The 12,643-nt window shown below is 44.2% G+C and overlaps 1 protein-coding gene across 1 annotated transcript in view; it reads left to right on the forward strand.

Annotated features, from left to right (window-relative positions):
• LOC120937405 (solute carrier family 22 member 3-like) overlaps positions 1-12,643 on the forward strand; it is a 276,944-nt gene that overhangs the window by 155,188 nt on the left and 109,113 nt on the right. The gene's annotated exons all lie outside the window — the stretch shown is intronic.

The raw sequence follows: 12,643 nt of genomic DNA on the forward strand, positions 1-12,643 counted from the left end.
CCAAAAGAAAGCTCTATTTGTGGGGAAAAAAAGGACGCCAATTTAATTTGGGAGCCACGTCGCACGACCGCGTAAATGTCAGTTAAAGTGACGCAGTGCCGAATGGCAAAAAGGGGCTTGGTCCTTTACCTGCATATTGGTCCGGGTCTTAAGTGGTTAAACCCCAAAATAAAAAAAAAACATTTTTTGTGCACAGAGTAATTGTCATTCAAATCGTGACAGTGCTGAAAAAACGTTTGTACTTGAAGGAGGTGTGACAGTCCGTCTTCAAGTGGTTAAATAGTTTATCTGAGTTTATACTCCTAAACAATATTTGTTTTTGTCAAGAGACTTGTTAAAAAAATAAATAAATCAAGAAATGCTGTTACAATAATTCACATAGTTAATGGCTACCTATAATTATGCATATTTTGCTGTACATTACTATATGCACAGATTAAATTTAAAATAACATAATTCTCACACTTGTAAACGATGATCGGAAGGCACAGCTAGAGCATTTCTCTCAGCCTGCATGCCGTTAGTACTGCATGTATTCATGCCTGTAAAGTAATATGAGTGCAGAGTAAATGGTGAGCTGTTACTGCCATGACGTTTTTCCTCTACACCTGTTAAAGTATGTGAGATTTGATATGCAAGCTTTCCAGTTGATACAACACGCTGAGAAGAGTTTACGTTCGTATAGTATTTTTCAAATCACTTCCAAAGTGGAACAAAAAATGTATGACCTTTCCCAGTAGCCGCAATAGATTTATGTATGATCGTCAGGAATGTATGTACATGGGATCACAGGCCACATAACCCCTCCTCCCCAAACCAGAAACTACCCAGACAAATTCACACCAAAACAACAGTATGGCTTGAAAATGGCCATGGCACTTTATTGGTATAAATGAAAATTAACCATATTTATTAACCAATTTTAATCACACATATAATACTGAATTAAACTCTTAATAAATGGAAAAAAACTGCTCAGTCTTAGGACTCTAGCAAATTCAACTTTAAACTGTAAAGTCCCCCACCAGCCAATCATGAACAGGATTGGTCTACCCCACAGGATTGAAGGCGGAGATTGAACAAGTCGTTCCCCACCTCAGTAAACAGAGTCAGACCTATGCAAACCAGGGATACCACCGTCCAGTTCAATGTGAAGGTATGAAAATCGGCAATAGACGGCATCAATTTCTCTTTCGTTCATTGACAGACACAGCGCTCCATTATTCAGAACCACAGGGTTATACCACCAGGAGTAGGACACTAGGTAGAAAAAAGGCTTAGCTACGCCTATGGGCAGTCCTAGGTGGTATACACCCCCTCTTTGCTATAGGCCTTCAGTTTTTTCTGCCTAGTCAAGAGTAAGGACCTAGTTCCCTTCTGGGATTTCTAGTCCTGGCAAGTTTTTGGTTTGTTATTTTCTTTTTTCCTGGATTTTTCTCCCGTGAGATCCACAATCAACTGCCGGGCTGGGCTGCGGGCTGGACACTAAGATCCAGTGGTCTCCCTAGTCCAGACTGACGGGGGCTGGCCCTGCGAGTTAAACATCTTGCAAGGTCGCAAACGACCAGCTCTCGGCCTGAGTCGCGGTGTTCCTCATGGCTGACATCCCCGCCACTTTTGGTGACGAGGGGATCGGTCTGGGAGCGTTACCCACACGTGATGAGCCAGGTGCTGCAGTTCTGACACTGCTGATGGCTAGGGAGTCTGCCTCCTAGAAGGATCTACCTTCAGATGTGGAAAGTGCATATATCCTGGTGTGAGTCACCGGGCATTCATCCTCGTTCTTTCTCAGTGGCTCCGATTCTGACCTCCCTGGGAAAAGGTGCCTCCAATAGTGTAGTACGTTCAAAAACGTATTATTTATTTTAATCACTTAACAACCGCACGCCGTAAATTAACGGCATGGGCTTTGTGCAGTGATATCTGAATGATGCCTGCAGCTACAGGCATCATTCAGATATTACCGGTTTCTGACGGCGATTCTGCACATCATAAGAATGATCATAGCGGCTGTTCCACCACTTGAACGTTCTTACGGGCAGTGAAAGGGGACGTCCCCCCCTCCCGCCGCCCTCCGGTGCTTCTACCGACTCACCTGTGCGATCGGTGTGTCGGTGACAGGATCCGCCGGCCCTGGTTCTTGACCATAGAGATTTCCGGTGGACCAGATGGTCGCCAGAGTCTCTATCATCAGAGGCTAGGAAGCGGTGTTATGACGTCACGCCCAGCCTCTGCCCAGGCTAGAGGTGTGATGTGGGGTCTTACTGACCCCATATCTCACTGTAAAGAGGTCCGATCATGTCATATTCCTATTACAAGGGATGTTTACATTCCTTGTAATAGGAATAAAAGTGATAAAATTTTTTTTTAAAGTGTCAAAATAAAAAAATGTAAGTAAAAAAATAGCAATAAAATATATATATATATTTTTTTAAAGTACCCCTGTCCCTGTGTGCTCGCACGCAGAAGCGAACGCATACGCAAGTCCCGCCCACATATGAAAACTGTGTTCAAACCACACATGAGGTGTCGCCGCGAACATTAGAGCGAGAGCAATAATTCTAGCCCTAGACCTCCTCTGTAACTCAAAACATGTAACCAGTAAAAAAATGTAAAGCGTTGCCTATGGGGATTTTTAGGTACCGAAGTTTACACGAGCGTGTGCAATTTTGAAGCGTGACATGTTAGGTATCTATTTACTCGGCGTAACTTTGTCTTTCACATTATGCAAAAACATTGGGCTAACTTTACTGTTTTTTTTTTTTTAAACATGAAACTGTTTTGTTTTAAACGCATTTGAAAAATTGCTGCGCAAATACCGTGCAAGATAAAAAGTTGCAATGACTGCCACTGTATTCTCTAGGGTCTCTGCTAAAAAAAACATATATAATGTTTGGGGGTTCTGTGTAATTTTCAAGCAAAAACATTATGATTTTTACATGTAGGAGCAAAGTGCCAGAATTGGCCTGTTTGTCAAGTGGTTAAAAAAACATATAGGTGGACTCTTACATCAACAACGGTAAAAACAAGCATATAAGATAAAAAACAGTATTTTCAGCATCTTCTCACTTCATGTAGGGTGTACATCTTCTTCTGGCCACTCCCTATGCGTTAAGTCACCGCATGTGACTTCATCAGGGAGACCGGATTGGCTGTTGTGCCATTGTTTATAAATGGTAAAAACCGCAAGTGCCAACTGAGCCATTTTCTTGTAGTCCGCAGTAAGAAATACATATACTGGTCGGCCATTTCTTTGTAGACCGATCAAAAAGACCAATAAGGCATTTGTGTAGTGTATTCCCGAAATACATATGAAGAAATTACTTGAATGATCCTTATTAATGGTAGTGCGAACCATAATAATGTTATGACTACAACAATTGGTGATGAAACCGAGTCCAAATAGAAATATAAAATAGCTGAAATAAATGCGATAAAAATTAACAATAACTAACGGGGGAATCTATATATAGACAAGATAAAAAAATGAAAAATTCCTTAATTAGAGGATTACATGTCTAAAAAATCCCAAATTATATAAAAAGTGTAACAACTATAATAATAAAAACACAAATAATCGCACACCGGAAATGAGGCGCAAAGGCATCTACTAATATAAAATACACAGAACAAAAAATTACTGAGAAAACAGTTAAGGTCAAACTCTACATTGAGGCCTCCATGTGTAAAGCCTCGTACACACGATCAGTCCATTCGATGAAAATGGTCTGATGGACCGTTGTCATAGGTTAACCGATGAAGCTGTCTGATGGTCCATCGCGCCCACACACCATCGGTTAAATAACCGATCGTGTCAGAACGCGGTCACGTAAACCACGTACGACGGCACTATAAAGGGGAAGGTCATATCCAATGGCGCCACCCTTGGGGCTGCTCTTGCTGATTCCGTGTTACCGCATGTTAGTAAAAGTTTGGTTCGCGCCGATTCGCGCTTTTCTCCATGCTTTGCAGATCATTTTCTCTGGATCAGTTTGTGCTTGTAGGTTCGTATCTGTTTTTCAGTGCTTGCAGTCAGGTCGTATCTGTTTTGCAGTGTGTTCCTGTCCGCTCGATTTCTGTTTTTCAGTTCGTTCTTTTCAGGCCTTGCTGTACTTGGTTGCTTTGTGCTTTAAGTGTTCTTCCATCATACAAGTGATACAGAAGGTCTATATTAAGGTAAGTTGTCTCCTTTCACATCACAATCTATATATGTCTTAAATGTATGCTAATGTCTTGTATTTCTTGCATCATTCCCTAATTACCATGATTGTAATATGCTGTGAATGTCCCCTTTGTCCCCATGCATGTTATAAGTTTTGAATGCTCCTTTTTTGGCCTACATGCATATTTCCGTTAACTAACCTGTCCAGCATGCTATTGTAGGCCCAAACACACCTAGCCTAGTCTGTTTCCTACTTTTTTTTTTGTAGTTCTGTCCCCCCCCCACACACTTAAAATGTGTCCCAATGTTTTTTTTCTCATTCCATTTTGGCAGAGTGCTAGAGGGTTTATTTTTCTGGGCCCAAACTCAGCTAGAAACACCCCCCCCCTTAAAATATTTAATGGCCCATCAGAGGGGTGAGGAGTCTGATAAGTGGGTCTATTTTAGTTCTGGCATGGAATTAGCACTCCACTAATAAATGTTATACTGATGTTGGACAAGGATGTCTTTTGTATTGTGATTGCATTGTTTTTGTGCCAAAGTAATAATTTTTATTTTTGTTTGACTCCACAGTTTCCTTCCACGCCACAGGAATGGCAGACTGTGGCTTCCCAATTGGCCCAGCGGTAGGACATCTCTTAATGTGGAGAGGCAATAGATGGGAAACACGTCCGCATAGTGCCGCCACCCCGTTCGGGGTCAAACTATTTCAACTACAAAGGTTTTCATAGTATTGTGTTGATGGTGTCGGCACAGTACGACTTTTTGTATGTGGACGTGGGGAAGAACGGCCGGATGTCCGACGGTGGAGTCTTTGCGCAGATGGAGTTTGCCCACCGTCTCCAGACTGGTGGCCTGGCCCTGCCACGGGATGAAGACAATGTTGAGGCACTCCCTTTTGTGTTTTTTGTCGTGGATGTAGCTTTCGGGCTTGGACCACACCTCATGATGCCGTTTCCCAGAGGACTCTCACCCCGGAGAGGAGGGTTTTGAATTACTGGCTGGCCAGAGCCCAGAGGGTTGTCGAGAATGCCTTCGGGATAATGGCCAGACTATTCCGCCTGTTCCAGACAGCCATCCACATGGCGGACTATAAACTGAACACTGTAATTTTTCCTGCTGCATTTTTCATAATTATTTGCGCAGGCATTCAGAGACGTACCTTTCAAACATTTGGCCTGAGGCCAGACAATCATCTGAGAACCTGACTGGCTTGAAGAAGCACTAAGGCATAGTGCGAAACGTCAGCTTTTCTTTTGTTGTGCTGTTTTTTGCTGTGGCATGTATTTTGTGATTTTTAATTAAAGGAGGAGTTTTTTTTCGGAGTGCGGCTGTCCCAGCTTTTTTCCTTCATCCTAACCAGAAAAGTACAATAGGTCATAGAGAGGTAGTCCTAAGGTCAGAACAGTTAGTCAGAAAGAGATAAAATTGATACACACTATGAGAACTCTAATGCCGCGTACACACGATCATTTTTCGGCATGAAAGAAAACGTTGTTTTTCAGCATGTTCAAAAAACGAAGTTTTTCCAACTTCATCATTAAAAACGACGTTGCCCACACACCATTGTTTAAAAAAAATGATGAACAAAGTGCGGTGACGTACAACACATACAACGGCACTCTAAAGGGGACGTTTTTTTCGCCTTTGGGCTGCTTTAGCTGATTCCTTGTTAGTTAGGCCTCGTACACACGACGGGACATGTCCAATGAAAACGGTCCGCGGCTGTACACACCATCAGACCAAATTTTCCGCGGACAGTGAACGCGGTGACGTGGCCGCGACGATGACGCGGCGACGTGCGCGACCCTGGAAGGTCAATGCTTCCACGCATGTGTCGAATCACTTTGACGCATGCGAGGGCTTTCGGCCGAGCGGACATGTCCGGTGAGTCGTACAGACGACCGAACATGTCCGACGGACAGGCTTCCAGCGGACATGTTTCTTAGCATGCTAAGAAATATTTGTCCGCTGGAAACCTGTCCGATCCGCCGGAAAATTGTCCGGTCGGCCGTACAGACGACCGAACATGTCCGCGGAAACTGGTCGGTCGTGTGTACGAGGCCTAAAAGACGATTCACGCTTTTTTGTCTGTTACAGCATGATGAATCCATTATGAACGGTAGTTTTACCAGATCGAGCGCTCCCATCTCATAATTTGCTTCTGAGCATGCGCGGGTTTAAAACGTCGTTTTAGCCCACACACGATCATTTTTTACTACCCGAAAAACAATTTTTTTTAAAACGACGTTAAAAAATGCAGCATGTTCGATTATTTTTTTGTTGTTTTTCAGAAACTGAAAATGACGTTTTTAAAAACGATTTTTTTTTCATGCCGAAAAATTATCGTGTGTACGTGGCATTACACCTGGAGACCTCAATGTAGCGTTAGGCCTTAACGGTTTTCTTAGTAATTTTTAATGTTTATACTGTATTTTATTAGTAGATGCCTTTGTTCCTCATTTCCGGTGTGCGATTATTTTTGTTGTTATTATTGAAGTAGTTCTCTAATTAAGGAATTTTTCATTTTTTTATCTTGTCTATATCTATCCCCAGTTCGTTATTGTAAATTTTTATCTAATTTATTTCAGCTATTTTATATTTCTATTTGGGCTCCGTTTCATCACCAATTGTTGTAGCCATAACATTTTCTATGGTTCGCACTACCATTAATCAGGGTCGTTCAAGTAATTTCTTCATATGTATTTCGGTAAAACACAACACAAATGCCTTATTGGTCTTTTTAAACGGTCTACAAAGAAATGGCCGACCAGTATATGTATTTCTTACTGTTTACGTTGGTTCATATAGATAACCAACAAAATGGCCACGATACCGCAAATATAGCGTACTACAAGAAAATGGCACTTCCGGTTTTTACCATTTATAAACAGTGGCACAACAGCCAGTCCGTTTCTCCTGATGAAGTCACATGTGGTGACATAACCTATAGGGAGTGGCCGGAAGTAGACGTACACCAGAAGTGAAGTGAGAAGGAGCTGAAAACAATGTGCATTTTATCTTATATGCTTGTTTTTACCGTTGTTGATGTAGGAGTCCACCTATTTGTTTTTTAGATAAATTCTTTCAAGTTTTTTTTAACGTACTACACTATTGAAGGCACTTTTTCCTTTTCCCACCTTTTATTCCAAATACAACCTGAGCTAATTAGGTTGGGTTCAGTGGTTGGACCAGTAAGAGGATGTGGAATGGTTCCTTATGAAGGTTGAATGCCATCCTTATGTTCTGATGCAATTTTCTTCATCAATTTGAGGTGAGAGTTCTGTGAGCTTATTTCTACCGGATGGAAAGGAATACATATTGCAGACGCATTGTGAATTATTATATGGACTTATAACATTTTATTCTAGTTTTCTCACATATTATATATATTTATTTGGACAGTTTGTGATTTATTGATCCTATTATTGACCATTTATTGGCTGAGCGGATAACACTACTGCGCGAGATAACTTTTATATTAATTTCTATCTTTGTGTACTGTGAACACGTTTCGATTTTGCAGCTGGTTTTGATTCACTTTTATCACTTTTATATTAGTGTTTTATATTTGTTATACTAATACATCATTCTCTGTAGTAGAGCGAAGGCTACCTTGTATATATAACTGCTTGTTACTAAACTGAAGGGCCCGGATTCACAGACAGCAGCGCACATTACGCCGCCGCAGCGCACATTACGCCGCCGCAGCGCATCACCCCTGTGCGCAGCGCAGAGAGGCAAGCATGGAATTCAGGAAGCCAGTGCTCCCCACGCTGCATTGGCGTGGCGTAGGTTTCGGAGGCGCAGGCCGGCGTAGGTGAAAGTGGGCTTGCCCCATGCAAACCCATGCAAATGAGGCGTGACCCCATGTAAATGATGGTTTGAGAGCCAGACAAGTACGTTGAACGAACTGCGCATGCGTCGTGGACGCATCCCCGTGCGCATGCTCATAACCACGTTGGAACAACTACCTAAGATACGCCGGATCACTGCCTACGCCATGAACGTAATCTACGCCCATCCAGACACACGTCCAATGTAAACTACATAAAATACGCCGGCTTGTGTTCCCTGATGCAGACCTTTAACCACTTGCCTACTGTGCACATACACCCCCTTCCTGCCCAGACAAGATTTTAGCTTTAACTGGCAATTGCGCGGTCGTGCGATGTGGCTCCCAAACAAAATTGACGTCCTTTTTTCCCCCACAAATAGAGCTTTCTTTTGGTGGTATTTGATCGCCTGTGCGGTTTTTATTTTTTGGGCTATAAAAAAAAAAAGCGTACATTTTGAAAAAAAACACAATATTTTTTACTTTTTGCTATAATAAATATCCCATTTTTTTTTTAAAAAATATTTTTTTCTCAGTTTAGGCCGATACGTATTATTCTACATATTTTTGGTAAAAAAAAAAAAATCGCAATAACCTGGTTTGCGCAAAAGTTATATTGCCTACAAAATAGGGGACATAATGATTTATTTTTTATTTATTTTTTACTAGGAATGGCGGCGATCTGCGTTTTTTTTTCGGGACTGCAACATTATAGCGGACACATCGGAAACTTTTGACCCATTTTTGGGACCATTCACATTTATACAGTGAACAGTGCTATAAATATGCATTGATTACAGTATAAATGTGACTGGCAGGGAAGGGGTTAACCACTAGGGGGCGGGGAAGGGGTTAAATGTGTAGCCTATTGAGTGTTCTAACTGTAGGGGGAGGGGGGTGACTGGGGGAGGTGACCGATCTGTGTCCCTATGTACAAGGGACACAGATCGGTCTCCTCTCTCCCTGACAGGACGTGGAGCTCTGTGTTTACACACAGAGCTCCACGTCCCTGCTCAGTTACTGGGCAATCGCAGGTGCCCGGCGACCATCGCAGCCGCCGGGCACGCGCATTGTGTTCCCAGTGACGCGACGGGTGCGCGCGCGCACCCTAGAGGCTTTGAATGACAGGACGTCATATTACATCCTGTCAGAACAATAGGGTATCCTGCCCACCGTCATTTGACAGCGTGCAGTACCCTAGTGGTTAAATGTCTGCTGCTGAGTTACACCTCCTTTATGGGGCTTAACTTTACGCCGGACATACAACTTACGTGCACCAGTCTTAGCCTGCGTTGGACGCACTTACGTTCGTGAATCGCCGTATTTTTCTCATTTGCGTATTTGAATGCCTGATCAATGGGAGCGCCACCATGCGTCCAGCCTAAATATACGCCCACGCTACGCCGGCGTAGGCAAGTTACGTCAACGGGATGAAGCCTATTTTTAGGCGTATCTTAGTTTGTGGGTCCGGCGCACAGATAGGACGGCGCATATTTGCACTTACGCGGCATATCTTGAGATACGTTGGCACAAGTGCTTTGTGAATCCGGGCCAAGGTCTATAGCAGAGAGGGGATGTATACCACCTAGGACTGCCCATAGCCATAGCCAAGTTTTTTTTCTGCCTAGTGTCCTACTCCTGTAGAGGGCAGTATAGCCCCATGGTGCTGAATAATGGAGCGCTGTGTCTGTCAATGAACTCAGAGAAATTGATTTTACGCTAAGTCAAAAATCCAAGAGACCGGTTAATCCGCCTTCTCACCTGCTCCAGGGGTCTTAAAGGGGTTGTAAAGGTGTAAAAATGTTTTCCTAAATAGCTTCCTTTACTCTAGTGCAATCCTCCTTCACTTACCTCATCCTTCGATTTTGCTTTTAAATGTCTTTATTTCTTCTGAGAAATCCTCACTTCCTGTTCTTCTGTCTGTAACTCCACACAATAATGCAAGGCTTTCTCCCTGGTATTGAGTGCCGTGCTCACCCCCTCCCTTGAGGGGGGAGGGGGCGAGCAGAAGAATCAGGACGCTCTCTACGTTGCAGATAGAGAAAGGAGCTGTGTGTTAGTGGGCGTCCTGACTCTCCTGCACGACACTCCACACCAGGGAGAAAGCCTTGCATTACTGTGGAGTTACAGACAGAAGAACAGGAAGTGAGGATTTCTCAGAAGAAATAAGGACATTTAAAAGCAAAATCGAAGGATGCTGTAAGTGAAGGAGGACTGCACTAAGGTAAAGGAAGCTATTTAGGAAAAAAACATTTTACCTTTACAACCCCTTTAACTGGGGGGGGGGGGACCAGAGAAGGCGGGGAACTATTTCAGAAAAAACAAACATACAAGAGGGAAAGGAAAGTTTAAACCGTTGAAAATCCAGCTTCATAGCAAACATTAAGTCAAGCGATTTTTGATGACCAATATCATTACCTCCTGCATGAATTACAATTATTGAAGGTAGAGGCCAGCGCATACAAAGCTGAGGCAGCTGAAATGATACCTAACACCAGCGCAAACCTCTAATTGGAGGTAGACCGATATATATCGTCCGGCCGATATATCGTCCGATATTTGCCCATTTTTTATAAATCGGCATTGGCCGATTTATTATCAAAATTAGGCCGATATTTTACACTGGCCGCCGTTCCTCCTCCCTTCTCCACACTCAGCGGCTCTGCCAGCATCAAGCGCTGTGCTGATTGTGAAACAAGTAATAGAGAGGAGCTGTCAGCTCGATGGTGGGGGTGGGCGGGACCCCGCCGGGGTGGGCAGGACCCAGCAGCTATATTACACCAGCCAATGGGATGGTATCTGGGCGCTACATGTATGTGGCCCCGCCCCTTTCTAAAGCAGCCCAATCATTGGCTGGTGTAATTTAGCTGCTGGGTCCCGCCCACCCCCGACATCGAACTGACAGCTCCTCTCTCTCTCCTCTGTTAGTTTCACACAGTTACAGTTACACTCGGCTTAGTGGGAAACCTGCCAGAACCACCACCAATCAGTGCCATCTGTCAGTGCCAACCAGTGTCACCTGCCAGTGCCAACCACTGCCAGCCAGTGTCACCCGCCGCTGCCAGCCAGTGTCATCCGCCACTGCCAGCCAGTGCCACCTGCCAGTGCCACAGCCAATCAGTGCCACCTGCCAGTGCCAACCAGTTCCAATTGCCAGTACCACTGCCAATCAGTGCCATCTGTCCCAAACTAGTGCCATCTGTCAGTTCCAAACCAGTGCCACCTGCTAGTGCCAATCAGTGCCAATAGTGTCATCTGTCAGTTCCAAATCAGTGCCACCTGCCAGTGCCAACTGCCAGTGACAATCAGTGCTACCTGCCAGTGCCATCTCTCAGTTCCAAACCAGTGCCACCTGCTAGTGCCAATAGTGCCATCTGTTTGTTCCAAACCAGTGCCACCTGCCAATGCCAACCTGTTCCAGCCAGTGCCACTGACAGATGACACTGGCAGTGCCAAACCAGTGCCATCTGTCAGTTCCAAACCAGTGCCACCTGCTAGTGCCAATCAGTGCCACCTGCCAGTGCCAATAGTGCCATCTGTCAGTTCCAAACCAGTGCCACCTGCCAGTGTCATCTGTCAGTTCCAAACCAGTGCCACCTGCCAGTGCCATCTATACTGAGGACATCAAGTGTGTGCTAGAGTGACAGGAGTAAGCAGGAAGGAGTGAAGTGGGTGATGTTGTTTTTTTTTTTGTTTTTTTTTTAATCGGCCTAAAATATCGGCCTACAAAAATCGGCATCATATATCGGCCATCGACCGCCCCAATTTCTAAATATCGGCATCGGCCAGAGAAAAACCCATATCTGTCTACCTCTACCTCTAATAACCCTCAAGTGAATAGAAAAAGAGTCTGTGGGAGTGATAGGTTTTCCATGTAGCAACGCTGAGATGCTCTCCTACGTGCCCAGAAAACAAAGGACTGACTAAGGATCCAAACGGTCTTGTTTAAACCTGAAGAAAATTAAATAGAAAGGTCGAATGTATACATTAAACCTATCAGATTCCCACCTACCCAATCTTCTAATTATTGCCTCATCTAGGCCCATCCTGGCCGCTTCTGTGGCAGCACCAGTGCGGAAAGGATGGGTCGAGAATAGGGTGTCAGAAAAACCAATGACCCTCAAACATTTTTTAAACACTGACGAGAACTAAAATTTTGTAAAGGGTAAACCATCAGAATGTATTAGGAAATTGCCCGATAACCCTGGCCTGAGGGACAGATACTTTGGGATCACTACTGAAGGGCATATTACAAGATCCCCACATGGGTAAAGCTGAACCCAACATCCCCTCCCTAGTTGATCTGTTTTTGACAGATAAACAGATGAATGCCAGTACCCAAAACGACAACATGTTGGCATCTTAACCCAGAAGTATCGGACTTATTAAAGGGGTTGTAAAGGTAAATGTTTTTTCATCCTATGTATTAAGGTGAAAAAAACATCCGACGGTACCGCCTCCCCCCCCGAACCCCTGTTTTACTTACCTGACCCCTCAAAAGGCCCGTGTGCGTCCACGTGATCCTCTTCGGTTCCCAGCCTGGCCGTTGATTGGCTAGGCTGGACAGATTGATAGCAGCGCAGCCATTGGCTTGCGCTGCTGTCAATCACAGCGGATGACGCGGTGCGATGGGGGGCGGGGCCGAG

The sequence above is a fragment of the Rana temporaria genome, chromosome 4 (genome assembly GCF_905171775.1).
Source record: "Rana temporaria chromosome 4, aRanTem1.1, whole genome shotgun sequence".
Classification (NCBI taxonomy): Eukaryota; Metazoa; Chordata; class Amphibia; order Anura; family Ranidae; genus Rana; species Rana temporaria.